The sequence below is a fragment of the Pelophylax lessonae genome, assembly GCF_965119305.1.
Source record: "Pelophylax lessonae genome assembly, chromosome: 5".
NCBI classification, from domain to species: domain Eukaryota; kingdom Metazoa; phylum Chordata; class Amphibia; order Anura; family Ranidae; genus Pelophylax; species Pelophylax lessonae.
In genome coordinates this window covers 358,059,268-358,082,214 of record NC_138772.1, presented here as the reverse complement: position 1 = coordinate 358,082,214, position 22,947 = coordinate 358,059,268, and positions in this window count along the sequence as shown.

The window sequence follows — 22,947 nt, the reverse complement described above, 5'->3', positions numbered from 1 at the left end:
TCCTAGCCTTTTAGGGGTACAAACAATAGTAATTGGGGCCTAGTGTGGTTGTGTACGTGTGATATACATACACTTTTTTGGGATCATATTTTCTATTCCGCTATTTAATCAAAAACCTTTGGGGATCAGTTAAATTGGGGGATAGTCTGTGTTGGTACGTGTGAGAGAGATCCACCTTTCCAAGTTGTTGGGGTTCATCTCATACTTCTGAAGGTTTGAGGGTGCTGCCTGTTCCATACTCCCCCTACTCCTCATCTAGCCTTTTAGGGGTACAAACAATAGTAATTGGGGCCCAGTGTGGTTGTGTACGTGTGATATACATACACTTTTTTGGGATCATATTTTCTATTCCGCTATTTAATCAAAAACCTTTGGGGATCAGTTAAATTGGGGGATAGTCTGTGTCGGTACGTGTGAGAGAGATCCACCTTTCCAAGTTGTTGGGGTTCATCTCATACTTCTGAAGGTTTGAGGGTGCTGCCTGTTCCATACCCCCCCTACTCCTCATCTAGCCTTTTAGGGGTACAAACAATAGTAATTGGGGCCTAGTGTGGTTGTGTACGTGCGAGATACATACACTTTTTTTGATCATATTTCCTATTCCGCTATTCAATAAAAACCTTTCAGGATCAATTGAATTGCGGGATAGTCTGTGTCGGTACGTGTGAGAGAGATCCACCTTTCCAAGTTGTTGGGGTTCATCTCATACTTCTGAAGGTTTGAGGGTGCTGCCTGTTCCATACTCCCCCTACTCCTCATCTAGCCTTTTAGGGGTACAAACAATAGTAATTGGGGCCTAGTGTGGTTGTGTACGTGTGATATACATACACTTTTTTTGGATCATATTTTCTATTCCGCTATTTAATCAAAAACCTTTGGGGATCAGTTAAATTGGGGGATAGTCTGTGTTGGTACGTGTGAGAGAGATCCACCTTTCCAAGTTGTTGGGGTTCATCTCATACTTCTGAAGGTTTGAGGGTGCTGCCTGTTCCATACTCCCCCTACTCCTCATCTAGCCTTTTAGGGGTACAAACAATAGTAATTGGGGCCCAGTGTGGTTGTGTACGTGTGATATACATACACTTTTTTGGGATCATATTTTCTATTCCGCTATTTAATCAAAAACCTTTGGGGATCAGTTAAATTGGGGGATAGTCTGTGTCGGTACGTGTGAGAGAGATCCACCTTTCCAAGTTGTTGGGGTTCATCTCATACTTCTGAAGGTTTGAGGGTGCTGCCTGTTCCATACCCCCCCTACTCCTCATCTAGCCTTTTAGGGGTACAAACAATAGTAATTGGGGCCTAGTGTGGTTGTGTACGTGCGAGATACATACACTTTTTTTGATCATATTTCCTATTCCGCTATTCAATAAAAACCTTTGAGGATCAATTGAATTGCGGGATAGTCTGTGTCGGTACGTGTGAGAGAGATCCACCTTTCCAAGTTGTTGGGGTTCATCTCATACTTCTGAAGGTTTGAGGGTGCTGCCTGTTCCATACTCCCCCTACTCCTCATCTAGCCTTTTAGGGGTACAAACAATAGTAATTGGGGCCCAGTGTGGTTGTGTACGTGTGATATACATACACTTTTTTTGGATCATATTTTCTATTCCGCTATTTAATTTAACTGGGCCTCCATGCGAGACCTGTGTGCCTTGTTGCGCTGTTTTGAGTACTCCACCAACATGGCCAGTGGCAATGACGCCGTTCTCAGCTTAACTATCCCACTTCTATGCCTCCTTGAAAAAACAATTCGGGCGATGATGGAAGAGGATGTGGCACAGGATGAGGAGGAGGAGGAGGATGAAGAGGTAACATTTCCAAGGCTTTCAGGGCAGTCATTCGCAAGGGGCTCCGAGGGTGGGTTCCTGCACACGCAAACGCCAGGGACGCAATTGTCCAGCAGGGGCACAGTTCTGGAGGATGAGGAGGATGAGGAGGAGGAGGAGCTGGAGGAGGAGATGGAACCATGTTCACAGCAGGGTGGCACCCAGGCCAGCTCATGGCCATCACTGGTGCGTGGCTGGGGGGATACAGAGGACACGGACGATACACCTCCCACAGAGGACAGCCTTTCGTCGCCTCTGGGCAGCCTGGCACACATGAGCGATTACATGCTGCAGTGTCTCCACAACGACCGCCGAGTTGCCCACATTCTAACTTGTGCTGATTACTGGGTGGCCACGCTGCTGGATCCCCGTTACAAGGACAACGTACCGTCCTTAATTCACTCACTGGAGCGCGATCGCAAGATGCGCGAGTACAAGCGCACGCTGGTAGACGCCATGCTGCTGGCATTCCCATCTGACAGCGGGGCCACAGTGGAAGCACAGGGCAGAGGAGGAGGAGGAGGAGGTCGCCAACGCAACCAGGGCACCGCCAGCACCTCAGAAGGCAGGGTTAGCATGGCCGAAATGTGGAAAAGCTTTGTCAGCACGCCACAACAAACAGCAGCACCAGCAGCTCAGATGGAACGTCTTAGCAGGAGGCAGCATTTTACCAACATGGTGGAGCAGTATGTGTGCACACGCCTACATGTAGTGAATGACGGGTCTGCCCCCTTCAACTTCTGGGTCTCCAAATTGGGCACATGGCTTGAGCTTGCCCTTTACGCCTTGGAGGTGCTGGCGTGCCCTGCAGCCAGTGTATTATCTGAACGGGTATTTAGCACGGCTGGGGGCGTTATAACAGACAAGAGCAGCCGCCTGTCCAGAGACAATGTGGACAAGCTCACGTTCATTAAAATGAACCAGGCATGGATCCCACGGGACTTTTCCGTACCTTATGCAGAATAGCAATGGATACCGACCTTACCCACCCATTGTTCCATTTTTGCTCTTTCTCACTCTTTTGGGGTGTACCCTCATTTAAAATTTTTGAAAAGAAGCAGTGTTGGCTACCTCGTCCTCCTCCTCAGGGCCAGATTAATGTAGGGGCTATTGGAGCTGCAGCTCCAGGCCCCTACCTTTTTATATAGGCCCCGGGTTGGCCATATTCACTGTTACCGCTCTTCTGTCACTTGTAAACACAGAAGTGTGGCTTCTATGCTCGCTTCCCCAGGCAGCACCCTCAGAACCTCCCCACACAGCGTGAAGGCCGGACAAGGAGGGACAGTTGGCGATGCATGGATGTGTTTATGGGCTTCAGAGACAGCATCCCATGTTGAATTAGGCATGCATGGCTGCACCCTTCCTCCTCTGGGTGCATGGCAAGGCACGGCCCTTAAGGCCCTTCAAAATCCTCAGCACCAAGCCCATGATGCTGTTAATCCGGCCCTGGTCCTCCTCCACCGCCGCTTCCACCTACACCGCCCATAGGTGTGCGCAGCCTATTGCATTAAGGTGTGCACCCCAAAGTTGAAATACACATGCATGTGTTTGCCAGCAGGGAGAGTAATGTATCGGGGCCATGTACCTGTAGGCAAGGAGAAATAGAGCAGAGCAGGTCCCAGGGAGATCTTTCCCATCTCCTCACTGGCAATGCTATGTGCCCTAGGTGATTAGGGTGTGCCCAGGCACACCCAGCACACCCTGTGCGCACGCCTATGTCACCGCCACATCCACCACCACCTCAACCTCCCTCCTACTCCATATGGGCCTCGTCCTTCAGAGATGAAGAAGAACATTGTTTTATTTTTCTGTTTTTTTTTTGTTGTTTTAAGTTATTTCCCTATCCACATTTGTTTGCAGAGCAGCACTCTAGCCCTTTCCTTTGGTGTTTTAGAGCCATTTTAGTGCCTTAAAGTTCGGGTCCCCATTGACTTCAATGGGGTTCGGTGTCCGGGAAAAGTTCGGTAAAAGTCCGGGACACGGACCCGGACTTTTTTTTAAAGTTCGGCCGAACCCGTCGAACACGGACATCTAGGTGTTCGCTCAACCCTAGTTGTAAGCGAAGTTGGGGTGGAGTTGTAAGCGGGGAAGGTGAGTTCCAGCACCTATTCTCTGAGAGAAAAATCCCTGACTAAAACCATTGCATTTACATGTTCTGTGTATTGTGGAAGACCAGATATAGTGAATGCAGGGTCCTGGGTTTAGAAGACCAGATATAATGAATGCAGGGTCCTGCGGGGATCGGCAGGTCGATCCCCCGCTGAGCAGCACGGAGTCCGCTGACAAAGGCGGACCGTGTGAAAGAGCCCTAAGGAGATGTGCCCCCTTAGATCTAACTCCTTAGAGCCCTAAGGAGCCCTAAGGAGTTAGATGCCCAACAGCTTTTACTGCAATCTTCACATTCTCTATAGCAGTGTTTCTCAACCTTTTTTCAGTCAAAGCACCCTTTAAAATTAATCAAAATCTTAAGGCACCCCGTTCTAAAATGTAAAAAACTAAACTAATAGTTTTAGATAATGTAGCAACATCCAAACACATAGGGCATCCAATATTAGAGGTGATTTATTCTTCCAAAGCAAATACGCCTTTCCATACTGGTATTGATTAGTATTTCAATGTTTCTCTTCTCCCTCAGATTCTCTCCCTCACTCATCTAATGTGACTTCAGCGCTGACAGTCAAACAAGGATGCTGTGCAGGCACCCAACGTCCTCCTTATCAATCAAGTCATTGGTTGTTAGGACGCCGACGGCTAAAAGGTAGTAATGGTGCACAATGAAAACTTTATGACTTTGTGTAACTAAAAGGAAGGCTTGACCAGGGCCTATTTTGCGATTCGGCACTGCGTGACTTTAACGGACAATTGCGCGGTTGTGCGACGCTGTACCTAAACAAATTTGACGTCCTTTGTTTCCCACAAACAGAACTTTCTTTTGGTGGTATTTGATCACCTGTGCGATTTTTTGATCATGCGCTATAAACAAAAAAAGAGCGTCAATTTTGCAAAAATAACAATATTTTTCACATTTTTTTATATGAAATTCCCCCCCAAAAATGTAAAAATCAAAAGTTTTTAACATTTTCGGCCAATTTCTTTTATGCTACATATGTTTGGTAAAAAAAAAATCGCAAAAAGCGCATTTTAAATGGTTTGCGCAAAAGTTATCGCGTTTACTAACAAAGGGAAAGATTTTTGTCATTTTTGTTGTTTTTTTTTTAACGCGTAATGGCGGCGATCTGCGATTTTTTTTCTTTGCGGTACTGCGACATTTCGGCGGACAGATGGGACCCTTGACTGACATTTTTGACACTTTTGGGGTTACCAGTGACATTTATACAGTAATCAGTGCTATACATATGCACTGTTACTGTAAAACTACACTGACAGTGAAGGGGTTAACTTTTTTTGAGAGGGAGGGGTTATGTGTGTCCCTAGGGGCGTGATTCTAACTGTGATTGGCTGTGGCTTGAGGTGTATGAACAGTGATCAACGGTCCTACATAGTAGAACCGTATGATCACTGTTCATACACAGGGGAGAATGACAGGCGGCTTGTTTACATCAGTCGCCTGCCTTTCTCCCTCTACACTAACGATCACAGAGGGACCGGCGGACATCGGGTCCGCCGGTCACATGCGCGGGGGGGTCCGTGACTGCGCAGGAGCGTGCCTCCAGCCGAGCGCGCTCGCTCCCCAGAGCCTCACAGGCTAATGACGTATATATACATCACTTTGCCTGTGAGGGGCTGACCGCCGCAGTATATGTACTTGCGGCGGTCGGCAAGTGGTTAAGAAAACAGAGGTGAGTGATGTCTTTCTTAAAAGCTCATGACTGCTTGTTAAGAATGTGTAAATGTCCATAGCTTGACCCCAGAATTACTTTAAGCTTCTATTTTTGACATAGAGCTGCTTGTTCTTAAAATTGAATCCTGAATATGTACAGCTGCAAGAAAAAGTATGTGAACCCTTTGGAATGATATGGATTTCTGCACAAATTGGTCATAAAATGTAATCTGATCATCATCTAAGTCACAACAATAGACAATCACATTCTGCTTAAACTAACAACACACAAAGAAATGTATCCATGTTTTTATTGAACACACCATGTAAACATTCAAAGTGAAGGTGGAAAAAGTATGTGAACCCTTGGATTTAATAATTGGTTGAACCTCCTTTGGCAGCAATAACTTCAACCAAACATTTCCTGTAGTTGCAGATCAGAAGTGCACAACGGTCAGGAGTAATTCTTGACCATTCCTATTTACAGAACTGTTTCAGTTCAGCAATATTCTTGGGATGTCTGGTTTGAATCGCTTTCTTGAGGTTATGCCACAGCATCTCAATCGGGTTGAGGTCAGGACTCTGATTGGGCCACTTCAGAAGGCGTATTTTCTTCTGTTTAAGCCATTCTGTTGTTGATTTACTTCTATGCGTTTAGTCATTGTCCTGTTGCAACACCCATCTTCTGTTGAGCTTCAGCTGGTAGACAGATGGCCTTAAGTTCTCCTGCAAAATGTCTTGATAAACTTGGGAATTCATTTCTCCTTCGATGATAGCAATCTGTCCAGGCCCTGATTGTAAGATTCTGGTACCTTCGGTACCCTTCCAGCCCAATTCTTCCGCATATAGCTACCTGTCCCTTTAAATCTCGTGACGTCATCACTAGGCGCCGCTCTGAGCGGCTATTTCAATCGCCGGTTTTCACTCACAAGGTGTTCGTGCAAACCGCTTGTTACACAGCCTTGTCTGACGCTGCCAAAGCCTCCAGCTATTTCCTGTATCTCGCTACGGATCCTGTATCTCGCTACCGATCCTTCTCCTCATTACCGGACCCCTCATCTCTCTAAAACCAACTAGTGATAAGTACCCCGCAGGGGATTCCTTCCTATCAACTTACACTATCTACTCTTGTATACTAAAGACTGTTGCTATCTATGCATTACTATTTCTATCATCTGCACTGTTACATAGATTGCTAGCTCTTGAGTCTACTACCATCTATATCCTTGCACTGAGTTAGCAATTCCTGTACACTTCATCTGCTGTCCCCTACAACCTGTTAATTGTACATGATTGCTAACCTATCTGCATACTATCTATCACCATCTGCTAACACTCCTGAACATTACTATTGAGTGCCTATCATTGCTATCACTACTCACGCCTGTCCTTTCAGCACATCACCTCTATACTATCGTATACAACCTATCACTCCAGGAACATCTTATCTGAGTGCCTGTATATTTGCATGCTGAGGCAGGCTGGGCCACAATGATGAGTCTGGAGAGTTGGATATGGTGATTCAACACATCTCTGCACGACTACTGAGTAGAAATTCTGCAGCTGCAAATCCAGTTCACTAAACAAACGCCGGAGCGTTACAGATTGCACGAACCAGAAAAAAAAATGGATTCAGCAGAATTAGCCACTCATGTGTTACAACTAACACAAAAGGTAGATGCACTAATCCTTTCCCTTACCGAAGTGAAAAATGAAAATCAGACTTTGAGACAGCAGGTAGCTCGTATTTCACAGCTCACTGCTGCTCAACCTCGTGAGCCCAAAATAAACCCTCCTCTAGTGTTTACAGGTGATTGGAAAAAATTTTGTGAATTTAAAAACGCATGTCAATTGCTTTTTAATCTAAAACCTCGTACTTACACTACAGACCAAATTAAAGTCTGCACCACTATCTCATATTTGTCGGGTGACCCACAGGCTTGGGCAGACTCTCTCTTTAAGAAAAATGACCCTCTTCTTAACTCCTATCCTTTATTTTTAGCAGAACTCGCTAGCCTATATGAAGACCCAAATAGGCAGAGTACTGCTGACAGCCAATTGAGGGCTTTAAAACAAGGAAGGAGACCTGTTGAAGACTTCGTAGCAGAGTTCAAAAGATGGACCCTTGATTCAGGGTGGAATGATGCATCTTTGCAAACCCAGATCAGACTCGGGGTTATCAGAAGCCGTTAAAGACGAGCTCGCCCGAGCGGATTTACCTGGCACTTTGGATGCCTTAATACAACTCAGCATCAATATTGACAGGCGACTGCGAGAAAGAAAGGCTGAGAAAATGGGAGTACCATTATCCAATCCTTCTCGGGTTTCGCCCGTTGACCCTACTCCTATGGAGGTAGGAACCATACGCCCACCATTATCGTCTACTGAACGAGCCAGGAGAAGATCTGAAAATCTCTGCATGTACTGCGCCTCCCCGGATCATTTGATAAGCGTCTGTCCCCTTGTCCGCAAAAAAGAGGGTGAGTGTTCACATGTCTTGCTTGGGGGATTAACGACTTCTTTTTCTAATCCCTATCTTTTTATTCATTTGACCTTACAGTGGGACCATAATAGGATCACCACCAAGGCTATGATCGACACAGGATCTTGTGGGAACTACATTGACACTAGTTTTGTTGCTTTAAATAAAATTCCTATTATTTCAAAATCTAAACCTGTCTCTGTTAGTTTTATTAACGGTATTCCGTTATCTTCTGGTCCAATTACCAATCAGACACAAGCACTCCTTGCTACTGCTAACGAGTCTCATGCTGAGACCACCACTTTTGATGTATTACCTTCACCCCATTTTCCCATTATTTTGGGACTTCCCTGGTTACACATACATCAACCAATCATTGATTGGAAAACACGGACTTTAACCTTCCCCTCTCACTACTGCGAGACCACGTGTAACCTTCAATCATATAAAAAAATCCTGTCCATGGTGTCAGATGAAATTTCACCACCACCATGTTATCAGGATCTATCAGAAGTCTTCCTTGAGAAAAATGCTCAAGTATTGCCTCCCCATAGGGACTACGATTGTTCTATTGATCTACTCCCTAATAGTAAACTACCTTTCGGTCATGTTTATCCTCTTTCTCAGGATGAACTTTCTCATCTCAAGGAATACTTGGATGAGAATTTAGCGAAAGGGTTTATTAGACCCTCTACTTCTTCCACAGCTGCAGGACTTTTCTTTGTCCGCAATAAGGATTTAAGTCTCAGGCCTATTATTGACTATAGGCAATTAAATACCATTACGATAAAGGATCGCTATCCTTTACCTCTCATTCCCGAACTCATTGAACAAGTGCGCGGAGCTACCTACTTTTCAAAATTGGACCTAAAAGGGGCATACAACCTTATCCGAATCCGTAATGGGGATGAGTGGAAGACGGCATTCAGAACCAGATACGGATTATTCGAATATCTAGTGATGCCTTTTGGGTTGTGTAATGCTCCCGCAGCATTTCAACGATTCATAAATGACATCTTCAGAGACTTACTTGATGTTTGTGTTGTGGTATATCTGGATGATATACTCATTTATTCTCAGTCCTTGTCCGAACATGTAAGACATGTAAGACTTGTGCTATCCAGATTACTCGCACACAACTTATACGTAAAATTAAAAAAATGCCTATTTCATAAGGAAGAAGTACTATTCCTAGGATACATCATATCTAAGAACGGTATCAAGATGGATATGAGCAAGATATCATGTATACTGGATTGGCCTGTACCAACAACTCGTAAGGCATTACAACGATTCCTTGGATTTTCAAACTTCTATAGGAAGTTCATCAAGAACTTCTCTTCTATTGTGAGACCACTCACACAACTTACAAGTGTAAAGAAACCATTCAAATGGTCTGAAGAAGCAAATAAAGCTTTCCGCTTGTTAAAATCAAGCTTCACTTCTGCTCCCATACTACGCCATCCAGACCCATCCCTTCAATACATCCTGGAGGTAGATGCGTCAAATATGGCTGTAGGAGCAGTTCTTTCCCAACGACCAACGAATACTTCACCACTCCACCCAGTTGCTTTTTTCTCTAAATCACTAAGTAGCCCAGAGGTGAATTACCCAGTGGGTGAAAAAGAGTTGCTTGCCATAAAATTGGCACTAGAAAATTGGCGACATTTACTTGAAGGTACTCGATTGCCAATACTCATATATACAGATCATAAGAATCTCCAATACCTTCAGACCAACAAGACTCTTTCCCACCGGCATGTACGTTGGTCATTATTCTTCCTAAGATTCAACTTCCTAGTGACCTACACGCCTGCAGACAAAAACAAAAAAGCGGATGCGCTATCACGGCTAACCAAAGATAACTGCGCCGAAATCCCTTCACTTCCTATAATACCCCATGACCGTATTATTGGTGTTGTTCGTTCCTTGAAGGAAGAGATTCTGCACAGTATAGGACTGGATTCACCACCACCACAACTAAGTGCTGATGCAGAAGGCTTCCTCTACTTTAACGAAAAACTCTACATACCTCCTGGTATGCGTACCAAGATCTTGGAATTATCACATGACGTACCTATGGCAGGACATATGGGTATGACTAAGACATTCAATTTGCTCACCAGGCAATTTTGGTGGCCTGATATGAAGACGTCTGTACAAAAAATTGTTTCCTCATGTGACATCTGTGCAAGGTCCAAAATTGACCCTACAAAACCATCTGGTCTACTTTGCAGTCTACCAATACCCAAAGTTCCATGGGAAGTTGTGTCCTTAGACTTTATAGTAGAATTACCACCTTCCAAAGGATTTACTACCATTCTAGTGTCAGTGGACCATCTGACAAAGATGGCACATTTCATTTCTATTCGCAGACTACCTTCATCTAAGGAAACAGCGGAATTACTAGTGAAACATGTGTTCAAGCTACATGGAATTCCAAAGACTCTTTTATCTGACCGAGGTTCACAGTTCATCTCCAAGTTTTGGCAAGCTCTATGTCATATACTACGAATTGAGCGAAAACTTACTTCTCCCTACCACCCTCAGACCAATGGACAAACTGAAAGAGTCAACCAGTGCATTGAACAATATTTGCGTTGCTATACCTCATACCTACAGGATGATTGGGTGGACCTCCTCCCTCTGGCAGAATTTGCTTACAATAACGCAACCCACAGTACTACTAAGCAAAGTCCATTCTGCCTAAACTATGGGTTTCATCCCACACTTCTTCCACCACGCATCCTGCCATCAAGTAACCCAGTAGCCTCTGACTATCTTACCCAAATAAAAGACTCTCTGGGTTTACTTAACACCACCATCTCACATGCCCATAGCCAACAAAAAAGGTACTACGACCTCCGTAGAAGACCTTCTCCTCAATATGCTATTGGGGATCTCGTTTGGCTATCTATGAAAAACTTAAGGTTAAAGATCCCCAGTAAAAAGCTTGGGCCTTTGTTTCTAGGACCTTTCCCAATTGAGAAGCTCATTGGGAGAGCTGCAGTTCAACTCACCTTACCGGCAGATCTTAAAATACACCCCATCTTTCACGTGTCGCTACTGAAACCACATGTTCCCAACCAAGGAATAAGACCTACCATCTCGCCTCCACCTCCAGTACAAGTTGAGGGCAGAGAAGAATTTGAGATTAAGGAGATTTTGGATTCTCGTATCCACAGAGGGAAACTCCAATATCTCATAAGATGGAAAAACTATGGACCCCAAGACGACACCTGGTTGGATACTTCTGACGTTCACGCTCCCAGGCTTATACGAAGGTTCCACTCCAAATACCCGGAGAGACCAGTGCTATAGGCCTTCCGGAGCCGGCCTTAAGGGGGGGGTACTGTAAGATTCTGGTACCTTCGGTACCCTTCCAGCCCAATTCTTCCGCATATAGCTACCTGTCCCTTTAAATCTCGTGACGTCATCATTAGGCGCCGCTCTGAGCGGCTATTTCAATCGCCGGTTTTCACTCACAAGGTGTTCGTGCAAACCGCTTGTTACACAGCCTTGTCTGACGCTGCCGAAGCCTCCAGCTATTTCCTGTATCTCGGATCCTGTATCTCGCTACCGATCCTTCTCCTCATTACCGGACCCCTCATCTCTCTAAAACCAACTAGTGATAAGTACCCCGCAGGGGATTACTTCCTATCAACTTACACTATCTACTCTTGTATACTAAAGACTGTTGCTATCTATGCATTACTATTTCTATCATCTGCACTGTTACATAGATTGCTAGCTCTTGAGTCTACTACCATCTATATCCTTGCACTGAGTTAGCAATTCCTGTACACTTCATCTGCTGTCCCCTACCACCTGTTAATTGTACATGATTGCTAACCTATCTGCATACTATCTATCACCATCTGCTAACACTCCTGAACATTACTATTGAGTGCCTATCATTGCTATCACTACTCACGCCTGTCCTTTCAGCACATCACCTCTATACTATCGTATACAACCTATCACTCCAGGAACATCTTATCTGAGTGCCTATATATTTGCATGCTGAGGCAGGCTGGGCCACAATGATGAGTCTGGAGAGTTGGATATGGTGATTCAACACATCTCTGCACGACTACTGAGTGGAAATTCTGCAGCTGCAAATCCAGTTCACTAAACAAACGCCGGAGCGTTACACTGATGCAGCAAAGCAGCCCCAAACCATGATGCCCCCACCACCATACTTCACAGTTGAGATTAGGTTTTGATGTTGGTGTGCTGTGCCTCTTTTTCACCACACATAGTGTTGTGTGTTTCTTCCAAACAACTCAACTTTAGTTTCATCTGTCCACAGAATATTTTTCCAGTACTGCTGTGGAACATCCAGGTGCTCTTGTGCAAACTGTAAATGTGCAGTGATGTTTGATTGGACAGCAGTGGCTTCCTCTGTGGTATCCTCCCATGAAATCCATTCTTGTTTAGTGTTTTACATATTGTAGATTCGCTAACAGGGATGTTAGCATTTGCCAGTGACTTTTGTAAGTCCTTAGCTAACACTCTAGGATTCTTCTTCACCTCATTGAGCAGTCTGCGCTGTGCTCTTGCAGTCATCTTTACAGGATGGCCACTCCTAGGGAGAGAAGCAGCAGTGCTGAACTTTCTCCATTTATAGACAATTTGTCTTACAGTGGACTAATGAACAGCAAGGTTTTTGGAGATACTTTTATAACCCTTTCCAGCTTTATGCAAGTCAACAATTCTTAATCGTAGGTCTTCTGAGAGCTCTTTTGTGCAAAGCATTATTCACATCAGGCAATGCTTTTTGTGAAAAGCAAACCCAGAACTGGTGTGTGTTTTTTATAGGGCAGGGCAGCTGTAACCAACACCTCCAATCTTATCTCATTGATTGGACTCTAGTTGGCTGACATCTCACTCCAATTAGCTCTTGGAGATGTCATTAGTCTAGGGGTTCACATGCTTTTTCCACCTGCACTGTGAATGTTTACATGGTGTGTTCAATAAAACCATGGCAACATTTTATTCTTTGTGTGTTATTATTTTAAGCAGACTGTGATTGTCTATTGTTGTGACGTAGATGATGATCACATTTTATGACCAATTTGTGCAGAAATCCATATCATTCCAAAGGGTTCACATACTTTTTCTTGGAGCTGTATATGCCCCATTTCTAGGCCATGAGTGTTGTTTGATTTGCTGCACAGATAGTTTAGGACAAAGCTCATTTTTATGAGCTAATCATGTGGAGTTGAGTCAGTTCACTACTTTTTATATTTACTTTATTTTCACCTAAATTTTGGGGTGAGGCATAGTCCTATTAGGATGGGGACTGAGCAAAAATGTTCTAAGCATTTCTGAATGGAGGTATTGGAGTTTGATTTGAGTCACTCTTGACTGTGGCCAACGAGAGGCTTGGATGCATGGCACCATACCACAATAGTCGGCCAGTCAAATTGATATTGTTAGGGTGGCTGCAATATACTTCTGTAGAATTAGACCGATGAGATATATGGTAGCAGAGATGGGTCGAACACCCCTCGGTTCATTTCGCGCCAGAACTCTCAAACACTGCAAAAGCTTGACCCCGAACGATGAACCTCATTGAAGTCTGTGGGACCCGAACAGGAAAAATCAAAAGTCCCCATTTTGAAAGATTATATGCAATTAATTGGCCATAAAAAGTGTATGGGGACCCGGGTACTGCCCTGGGGAACATTTAACAATGCAAAAAAAAACGTTTAAAAAAAAAGTTTTTAAAGAAGCAGTAGTTTTAATTATGTTTAAAGTGAAACAATAAAAATGAAAAATTCCTTTAAATATAGTGCCTGGGGATCCCCTTAGTCTGCCTGTAAAGTGGCGCATCTGTACCATGTATAGAACCTGCTGCAGGAAAACTGACATATATATAAAAAGAATGACATTTAAATAATTTTTTCTGGCTGCAAGGCATTGCCAGCAATAGGAAAATGTTAACAAAAACAACTTGGGGGTCACCCCTAATCCATGCCAGGTCCTTTGGGTCTGGTTTGGATTTTAGGGGAATCCCCATGGCAAAATAAAAAAACAGTGTGGGGTCCTTCCCAGAATACATACCAGTCCCTTAGGTCTGGTATGGATTTTGAGGGGAATCCCCATGGCAAAATAAAAAAAATGATGTGCCTCTCCCCCCCCCCTCAAAAAACCATACCAGACCCTTACCTGAGCATTTAGCCTTTAACAAAAGGGCCCTAAGATCCCGCCCCCCCCCCCATATGAATAAGTTTGGGGTACATTGTAGCCCTACTCATTCACAAAAAAAGCATCAACAAGAAATAAAAGCACAGACACAGTACCCCCCATGTTGAGGGCATGTGGCCTGGTATGGTTCAGGATGAGGGAGGCACTCGCATGCACCCCCTTTCCTGGCCTGCCAGACTGCATATTCTGATAAGGGTCTGGTATAGATTCTGGGGGGGCCCCACGCCGTGTTTTCTTTACATGAGGGTTCCCCTTAAAATCCATATCAGACCTAAAGGTCTGGTATGAGTTTTGGGGGGACACCACACTTTTTTTTTTTTTTTTAATCTTGGCTGACGCGTTTATTTTATTTTTTTTATTGTCAGCTTTTTATGTTTTACATTCAACTGTCAGTGGGGAAACCAGCTGACCGCAAATAAGTCATCGGTTGTTAAGGACACGGCCTGCTCCTTAACAGCCTATTCACTGCCCTGTGCTCCGTGGGCAAACATCCTACCAAGCGCACCTCAAATATGGGTGTTCGACAAACACCCAAAAAGGCGCTGTTCAGGGCTAAACCAATGCTCAGGCCGAACAGTTCCCCCTCCCCCATCCCTAATGGTCATGTTGTTTATGGTTGGGTGGTGCTAGTAACATCTACTATGTTTGAACTACTGTGGGGATGGAATTTTCTTGTTTTAACAATACCCCTACTTGGTATCACACAATAAACATATAGTTACCTTTTGGGTTTGATCTCCACCTCCATTTTTGAAGAAGTGGAGATAAAATCACTAATTATCTCTTGTTTCTTTAAAGCTCATGTCCCCTACTCTATAAGTATACACACAAACACACACTTGTTTCCAATTATTTATTTAGAAAACTAAAAAAGGTGAGGTCTTTTACTCTTCCATTGGCTTTCGGTGCATGTGTACATGCAACCCTATGTTCAGTTTTCTAGGGCTTTAGTAACAGATTCTCAGCAATGGACTATCTACTAAAGAATTAATTCTAAACATCTAGTCATGTTAAGTAGAAACTCCTTTTTTTTTTTTTTTAATTGTTTATATTATTGGACTACCACTGTAAAAAATAAGGTCCATCTATTTTCTATTTGAACTTTGGATATCTTTTAATAATCAAATCTAAACTTTAGCTTAATATAATTGTTGATGCTTTAAAAGCGTTAGTTTAAATATGAAATGTAACCTCATATGGATTGATTATCAAGGCAGTGGTTTTCAAATGATTCATGTATTCACTTGGATAACAAATTTTAAATCTATATAACTTACACTAGAAACCAGAAATTCACTAGCCATATCTGGAAATATTTCATAAGGCATCTATTATTTTTGTCATATTGAAAGACAGTGTGCCTAATATGCATAATAAAGTTGAAGACTTTAATAATAACAGAAACACGTGGAACAAATAAACATGGGACTTGCTCTTTCTTTTTCTTTTTTTTTTTTTTTCTTTTTTTTTTTTTTTTTTAAAGAATCAGGCTTAAGAGCTGTAATATTTTTACTGACTTCATTATTTAGTAAATTACTCACCAGGAATAAGCATGCACACAAGAAAATATGAATTTGCAACCTTCATGCTTCTTTTAGATTAGTGACTAACTTCATACTGAAACAGGGATCACCATGACAGCTTTGAGGCATGCACACAGGCACAAACACACAGGCAGCTGCCATGATTCTTTTTTTTTACAGGGTCCTTTAATCATAAAAAAAATAAAGTATAAACAAACAGTATTCATTTGTGGTAAATTATTATCTATGGTACGGAGAAACATTTATTGTAATAATAATGATGGCAATAAATAAAAATAAATAAATAAAATGCCAAATAAAGCAAAAAGAAAGAAATCGAGTAGTTAAACACAAATCCTCATACTTCATATAATAAATTAATAGGCATTTCGAAATACCCAGTGATCCTACAATATTTTGGGAATATCACCAAATGTTAATGGAAATAATCAAATGTTAAACAATTTAAAATAAGCATATTGTTTAATTTTTGCAGAGAGAGGCTTTGCAGGGAAATAAATATCAAGGTCTATGAATTGAGATTATGAAATACGGACTGTTTTGTCTCCTTGAAAAACATCTGAAGTAGCTGATAACATGTTTATCTGTTTGTTTTAAGAAGTCTTTTCCAGACTTAACATTTGTTTAGGCTGTAAATCCTCAATTGCTTGAAAACTAATTGATACTTCTTTGACTATCTATAAAATTGGTTTCCTCTCTGGCTGAGAATAAAGCAAAGAGGAAGTCACAGTTTCAGACAGTTTGCACAGATGGTGACCACCCTGAGTTAACATTCTCATTAAAATAGTTTAGGCTTTTTTAGTGTACGAGCAGTGTAAAAATGAAAGTCAGGCTGTTTGATGAATACATACAAGGAACCAGATTTGTTATTTTTTAACAAACTTCTTTCACCTGAAGTAATTTTGTAATTTTTACATTTATTATTTACAGAAATAAAAAATAAATAACAAAATATTTGCAGCATGTGTGTGAAAACAGAAATACATATATAGGTTGTAAAAAAAAAAAAAATATATATATATATATATATATATACATAAATATAAAATGGGACCATAAATATTTGCATTTTATTAAAATTAAAATAAACTTTCTGTTTACAAATATCATTTTTTTATTGTTTAATTAATTAAGTGTGCTATCTGCAATTTATTATGGCTTTGTGAATGTGAAAAAAACATATATTTGTATTGTTTTTCAGTTTTCAAAAACACATTACAAAATAACCCATTTATAGTATGCACATAGGACACATGGATTGTGGCATTTTCAACTTTTCATAAAATTATAAATTATAAAAATAATAGAGGTTAGCAATCTTAGTATTTAGTGTTTCTATACTGGGATTTACTGTAGTTTTAATCTAGGTCCATCATTTTCAAACAATACCCCTTGATCACATCACACCTGATTATCTTATAAACAGTCTGACTCAACAGCATTCTTCCATAAATCACTATCATTAAAGCATCACATTAGGGCTTTCACGTGAGTTTTGGTAATACACTTTATAGGTGGTTAATTTGTGGTGCATTTAGATTGCTCACATGCTTTCATTGAACTGATCTAAATGTTACTGCATTATATAGCTACAGTCCTTGTATTTCTTTGCTCAACTAACTTAATTTTATGTACAGTAGGTTAAAACCTGAACTATATTAAGTTGCCTTTTATTGTGCTTTTCTCAGTATAGATCACCCAAGGATTAGGACAGTTTTTGCGTTTGTATCCTCCTTTTTTAAATTGAGGCTTTGCAATACCTATGCCATACAGGAACAACTGAAATTGTATCTTATTTTATAGTGAATTTCAGCATGTACTGCTTCTTGAATAGATTCGAATTCATTTTAACCACTTCAGCCCCAGAAGGTTTTACCTCTTTCCTGACCAGGCCATTTTTTGCGATACAGCAAAGCGTTGATTTAACTGACAATTGCGTAGTCGTGCAACGCTGTACTCAAATAAAATGTATGTCCTTTTTTTCCCCACAAATAGAGCTTTCTTTTGATGGTATTTGATCACCTCTGCAATTTTTATTTTTTGCGCAATAAACAAAAAAAGACTGACAATTTTGAAAAAAAATATATATATTTTACTTTATGCTATAAAATATATCCAATAAAAACAAATAAAAAATCTAATTTCTTTATCAGTTTAGACCAATTTGTATTCTACTACATATTTTTGGTAAAAAAAATCCCAAAAAGCATATATTGATTAGTTTGCGCAAAAGTTATAGCATCTACAAACTATGGGATAGGTTTTTGGACTTTTTATTTATTTGTATTGTTGTTATTAGTAATGGCGGCGATCAGCAATTTTTAGCGGGACTGCTATATTGGGGCGGACAAATTTGACACGTAAGTGACACTTTTTGGGGACCAGTGACACTAATACAGTGATCAGTGCTAAAAAAATGCACTGTCACTGTATAAATGACACTGGCGGGGAAGGGGATAACATCAGGGGAAATCAAAGGGTTAAGTGTGCTCCTAGGGAGTGCTTTTATAACTGTGTGGAGGATGGACTGACTGCAGGAAGAGAGAGTTCTGTGTCCCTGATTAGTAGGAACACAAGATCTCTCTCTTCCTGTCTGACAGAACAAAAGTCTGCCTTGTTTATATAGGCAGACTGCCGTTCCGTCATTCTTCCGAACGATCGCGGGTGGCTGGAGGCCATCGCGGCCGCTTGACCCACTGATTGGCTCCTGCTGTGTCCAATCACAGCTGAAGCGTGGCACACGGGCTCCCCTATGATGGAAACAATCACATACAGGTACGTGATTTTGCACTTAAGGGCTGCCCTGCCGCAGTAAATGTACGTAGGGTGGTCCTTGGGTGGTTAAAGATGAATACTAAGTATGGCTATTTTTAAATAGTTACATTGGTCCATTGAAAGAAGATTCAGGTATGTGCTATGCCAGTGGGATTCCTCTGCAAGCTGGAAATCATTGCAATAGGCACCATTACTATAGTGAGCTCAACGAGCCAAGCGGCTTACCTGCTGCATTAGGCACACAGGAGTTCTCTCCTTTGGCACTGCTGCTTTTCACACAGGAGGTTCCTCACTCGGCTTGGGTGCCATTTAGGAAATACTTTGCATTTTTTTAATGATTGCAAAGTATTCTTTGATTTCACAAAGTGGAGATTGCGATGTTACTGCCCCGCCTATCCACCATATCCAATCATAGAACACTTTGCATTTACTGAGAAAATGCAGTGTTCCCTAAATTATGTTTTTTTATTTTTTTTAAGAAGCTGTCAATGACATATCATTTGTCAGCAATTTTAAACTCAGTTTTTTCCTTTTTGTAAAAGTCAGTGCTGCTTTAGCACATTCTGTACATCAAAGAGATGCACCCATCCTCCCCCCAGACATGGTATTTAAAGGAATTGGACATTTTTAAAATTTGATTTGAAACATTTAAGAAATAACTGCTCATTGTCAAACTGAACTTGACACCCACTTGCTTATTAGACTAGAAAATTGGAATTTTGAATTTGACAGAGTCAGCTTCCATTGATTTCAATGGGGCTCGAGTTCAGCATCCAAACTTCTTTAAAGTGCGGCCTATTTTATTTCAGTTCTGCTTTGTCTTGTTTGTATTATAAATGTTACATGGCAAGCTACCAGAGCATATACTCTGTTTTGTTTAAAGAGACTCTTGGACTTTGGGAAAACTAAATGCTACTGAAAGGTATGAAGTGAAGGGGGTCAGGAAAGCCTGAATTTACCTGCAGAAGCTTTCACTATCTCACTGGGCTGTTCTGAGCATTTTTCAGCATCCCTAAAATGACAGACTCTCTTTAGATGAACTACAATATTAAAGGACCATTGCTGACTAGGGATGATCAAACTTTTCCAAAGTTCGGTTCGACCAGAACACCCGAACTTCCCAAAAGTTCGGCCCGGATTTCAGAACCCCATTGAAATCAATGGGACCCGAACTTCGGTAATCAAAAAACACAATTTTGAAGCCCTAAAACCCAATAAATGCCCCTAAAAAGTGCCTAGGGTTCTGGGTCATGCCCCAGGGACTATTAATCACACAAAAATAAGTTCTTAAAAAATGTCATTTTTGATAGAGAGACAATTATTGAAAAAAATTATTGAAAAAAAAAATTAGATTTCTTTGGATTTAGTGTCTGGGGGTCTAAAAAGTGTACCTGTGAAGTTTCAGCTCTGTAGCATGTCCAGAACCAGAAAAAAAAGTTTGTTTGTATTAGAATTGCAATAGAACAGGCATATGGCTCCCCTATTTTCACACCTTGCCGGTTTTGTAGCTGGCGTTTTTTTGGGCATTTTTTGGGGGTTATTGGAGGCAGGCATAACATCAGAACTTCTGTGTAGGGGTATATATACACACACACATGTATGTATATATACACATACACATATATAGGTGTGAAAGTAGCAGAAACCTATGCTTGTGCTATTTAAATAATTAACACCCATATGGCTTCTCTGCTATAACACCTATATGTGTGTATGTGTATAAATACATATAAGTGTGTGTGTATATATACCCCTATACAGAATTTCAGATGTTTTGCCTGCCTTCAAAGATCCCCAAAAAATTCCCCCAAAAAAACGCCTGCTGCAAAAACACACCTGGGCGTTTTTGTAGCTGGCGTTTTTTTGGGCATTTTTTGGGCGTCTTTGGAGGCAGGCAAAACATCTGTACTTTTGTGTAGGGGTATATATACACACACACACATATATGTATATATACATATACACATACACATATATAGGTGTGAAAGTAGCAGAAACCTATGCTTGCGCTAATTAAATAATTAACACCCATATGGCTTCTCTGCTATCACACCTATATGTGTGTATGTGTATAAATACATATAAGTGTGTGTGTATATATACCCCTATACATAATTTCAGATGTTTTGCCTGCCTTCAAAGACCCCCAAAAAATGCCCAAAAAAACGCCTGCTGCAAAAACACACCTGGGCGTTTTTGTAGCTAGCGTTTTTTTGGGCATTTTTTGGGCATCTTTGGAGGCAGGCATAACATCTGTACTTCTGTGTAGGGGTATATATACACACACACATGTATGTATATATACACGTACACATATATAGGTGTGAAAGTAGCAGAAACCTATGCTTGCGCTAATTAAATAATTAACACCCATATGGCTTCTCTGCTATAACACCTATATGTGTATATGTGTATAAATACATATACGTGTGTGTGTATATATACCCCTATACAGAATTTCAGATGTTTTGCCTGCCTCCAAAGACCCACAAAAAATGCCCAAAAAAAAGCACCCAGGTGTGTTATTGCAGGAGTTTTTTTGGGGCATTTTTTTGGGGTCTTTGGAGGCAGGCAAAACATCTGAACTTCTTATACGCTTATATGTATTTATACACATACACACACATAGGTGTTATAGCAGAGAAGCCATATGGGTGTTAATTATTTCATTAGCGCAAGCATAGGTTTCTGCTATTTTCACACCTATATGTGGGTATGTGTATATATACATACGTGTGTGTGTGTATATATACCCCTACACAGAAGTTCTGATGTTATGCCTGCCTCCAAAGACGCCCAAAAAATGCCCAAAAAAACGCCAGCTACAAAAACACCCAGGTGTATTTTTGCAGCAGGCATTTTTTTGGACATTTTTTTTGGGTCTTTGGAGGCAGGCAAAACATCTGAACTTCTGTATAGGGGTATATATACACACACACTTATATGTATTTATACACATACACACATATAGGTGTTATAGCAGAGAAGCCATATGGGTGTTAATTATTTCATTAGTGCAAGCATAGGTTTCTGCTATTTTCACACCTATATGTGTGTATGTGTATATATACATACATGTGTGTGTGTGTGTGTATATATACCCCTACACAGAAGTTCAGATGTCATGCCTGACTCCAAACATGTCCTCAAAAAAGCCCTATAAAAGCCTGCAGCAAAAAGCAGGGTGACAGGGGTGAAGCCATATGCCTGTTCTATAAGTGTTCTAAGAGAAACGATCTTTTCTCTATAGCGGTCACCCTGACATGGAAGGGTTTTGTCACCCTGCCATAGCAGTCAGAGTCAGTTAACCCTACACTACGGTCCCCTTACACTTAACACTTTCCCTACAGAAACTAGATTATTAAATCTAACTATAGTGGAAAATAGTACCCTAACTACACTAGATATCCCTTTCCTCACACTAATAATTGCTAAATGACACTTTGAAGCAGAAGTAACAGAACTTCTTCCACTCTCTTCCACATCCCTGTATTATAATGCTAGGAATTTGGCGGGACTATCTTATATACTGGGGGGCGTATTCACTAATGATTGGCCTCTGGACCCCCTAGTCACTCCAATCACATTCCTAGCATTCTCCTGCCCCCTCAATTGGCTTTTACTGATGGTTCTGGTTCAATCATGGGCTTTTAAAGCCCATTTCCTGTCACATTGCATTTTGGTCGGTTCTGGTTGCCGAATTCCGAACTTTTTCAGCAATGTTCGGGTTGAACCGATGGTCGACCCGAACCATTCGATCATCCCTATTGCTGACAGCTCATTGCTTTTGCCAAGTGGGGATAAGCTTAAGGTTCAGTCTGAACACAAGTTTGGATCAAACCTTTGCTGTTTTAATAAACGCTTGAACCTTTTTTCTGTTTGATCAAAGTCATGTATAATAGGGGTATTTTTTTTTATTAAAGGACTTGTTAACAACGTGTGTGTGTTTATTTATGACTGACTTTTTTTGTGACTAAGTAGAGGTACTATATACACCATTATTCATTCAAGTGGGATGGTGGATGTCTGGGGCCCCTTTACCTTAAGGTCTTCCAGATTTCTTCCAGATTTCAATAAGTCCTCATGCACACCCACAGTCACCGGGCCAGAGTTGTGTGGAAGAAGTCCATGTTCTCTTCAACATGGGGGCCCTCCATGTTAGGGAGAATGGGCCTGCTATGGTCTGAGGGGGCAGCCTTTCCTGGCCTGCCCACCTGCGTGCTCTGAATAAGAGTCTGGTTTAGATGTTGGGGGTTCCCTCCTAAAATCTATACAAGATCCAAAGGGTCTGGTATGGATATTGGGGGGACTCCATGTCAGGTT